Below are 2,500 nucleotides of genomic sequence, written 5' to 3'. Positions count from 1 at the left end.
GAACCTGTGCGGCCAGAGCCCAATGGATTTCAAGTCCATCTCCTTAACCACTCGGACACCGCAGCTATATTTTCATATTAAGAGAAAAAGAATGTCATTAAGTATGCGCATTGGGCGATCTGCCCATGGCCTAGGGGGGGGGGGCGTTTATTTATTTCAGTTTGGGTATGAAAATGCATTCATCTGCTATAATTATTATTATCATGATTATTATTGTTGCTATTGTAATTATAACTGTTTATCATCATTATTATAATTATCATTATTATTATTATTATTATCATTATTATTATTATTATTATTATAATTATTATTATTATCATTATTATCATTATTATTATTATTATTTTGATAATGATAATAATGATGATAATGATAATGACAGTAATCATAATAATGATAATGGTAATGATAGTAATTATGATAATAATATTAGTAACAATGATGATGATGATAAGGATAAAAGTAATGATAATAATGATAATGTTGATAATAACTATGATAATGATGGCAATAGAAATACTGATGATGATAATAATAATGATAATAATGATATTAATAATAATGATAATAATAATAATAATGATAATAATAATAATAATGATAATAATAATAATGATGATAACAACGACATTAACAATAATAATGATGATAACAACGACATTAACAATAATAATGATAACATTTGTAATTAGAAGAGGAAATAATAATTATAATGATAATAAAAATAACAATACCAATTATAATGATAATCATAAAAAAACAATGTTAATCATATGTGTCTGTATGTTTGTGTGTATGCTTATCTTTGTCTTTAATTCTTTAGCTATTAATTTATTTGTCTACTGAGAATTTTGGGGGAAAATCATCTTCTCATTCATCAATGTTTCCGGTAAAAATGTTCTTTGCACATGAATTCTTGTTTATTTCCCCTTGGTACACCCTACTATCATCAAATATCAATAAAGTCTTGATTTAACACAAGTTCTGGTTAGGACAGGTCAATGAATGGCAACCGCGAGGTGACCTTGGCACCTTTCACCCTCTCAAGGCAGGCACCTCCCCGTGCCTTTCTCCTCCCAGCCTGCCCAGAACTTATCCTTTTTATACTAAAATAACAAGATGTAAAATAGTATTTATTAAATGCCTTTTCATTAAAGAGCAACATTTTAATTACAAAACTCATTTTTATTCGCTGTGGACAGGATTCGAACCTGCGCGGGCAGAGCCCAATGGATTTCAAGCCCATCTGCTTATCCACACTGCAGCTATATTACTTCTTATACTTTAAGAAAAAATATACAATTAAATATGCGCATTGGGAGAACTGCCCATGGCCTAGTGGGGGGGGGGCGTTTATATATAGTAAATTTGGGCATGAAAATGCATTCATCTGCTGCTATTATTATTATTATAATTATTATTATCATGATGTTGTTGTTATTGTAATTATAACTGTTTATAATTATTATTATCATTATCATCATTATCATTATTATTATTATTATCATTATCATTATTATTATTATTATTATTACTATGATAATTATAATAATGATGATAATGATAATGACAATAATCATAATGATGATAATAGTAATGATGATGATAATGATAATAATATTAGTAGCAATGATGATGATGATAAGGATAAAAGTAATGATAATAATGATAATGTTAATAATAACTATGATAATGATAACAATATAAATACTGATGATGATAATATTGATAATGATATTAATAATAATGATAATAATAATAACAATAATAATAATAATAATAATAATAATAACGACATTAACAATAATAATAATAACATTTGTAATTAGAAGAGCAGTTATCGTAATAATAAATATAATGATAATAAAAATAACATTGACAATTATAATGACAATAAAAATAACATTGACAATTATAATGACAATAAAAATAACATTGACAATTATAATGACAATAAAAATAACATTGACAATTATAATGATAATAATAAAAAAAACAGTGTTAATAATGCGAAGTGTTCTAAATGTGCGTCTTTGACTGTATGTTTTTGTGTGTGCTTATTTTGTCTTTAATTCTTTAGCTATTAATTTATTTGTCTACGGGGATTTTTGGGAGAAAATCATCTTCACATTCATGAAAGTTTCTGATGAAAATGTTCTTTGACACATAATTTTTTTATTTTATTTTCCCTTGGTATACCCTTGTATCATCAAATATTAATAAAGTCTTGATTTAACACAAGTTCTGGTTAGGACAGGCCATAGTGAGTGCCCTCCCAAGGCACAGACACCTCCCCTTGCTTTTCTCCTCCCAGCCTGCCCAGAACTTATCCTTTTTTATACTAAAATAGTGATGTAAAATAATACTTACTAAATGCCTTTTCATGAAATAGCAATATTTTAATTACAAAATTTTTAAAGTCGCTGCGGACAGGATTCGAACCTGTGCGGGCAAAGCCCAATGGATTTCAACTCCATATCCTTAACCACTCGGACAC

The 2,500-nt window shown here is 27.2% G+C and overlaps 2 non-coding genes across 2 annotated transcripts in view; both read right to left on the bottom strand.

The window, feature by feature from the left end:
* Positions 1–65, bottom strand: part of TRNAS-UGA (transfer RNA serine (anticodon UGA)) — an 82-nt gene extending 17 nt beyond the window's left edge. The window contains exon 1 of the tRNA in view: positions 1–65. This exon is cut by the window's left edge and continues 17 nt beyond it. This is a non-coding gene — a tRNA (tRNA-Ser).
* Positions 66–2,424: 2,359 nt separating this feature from the next.
* Positions 2,425–2,500, bottom strand: part of TRNAS-UGA (transfer RNA serine (anticodon UGA)) — an 82-nt gene continuing 6 nt past the window's right edge. The window contains exon 1 of the tRNA in view: positions 2,425–2,500. This exon is cut by the window's right edge and continues 6 nt beyond it. This is a non-coding gene — a tRNA (tRNA-Ser).

Source organism: Penaeus vannamei, chromosome 8 (assembly GCF_042767895.1).
Source record: "Penaeus vannamei isolate JL-2024 chromosome 8, ASM4276789v1, whole genome shotgun sequence".
NCBI lineage: Eukaryota > Metazoa > Arthropoda > Malacostraca > Decapoda > Penaeidae > Penaeus > Penaeus vannamei.
This window is presented reverse-complemented; position numbering and strand designations above follow the sequence as displayed.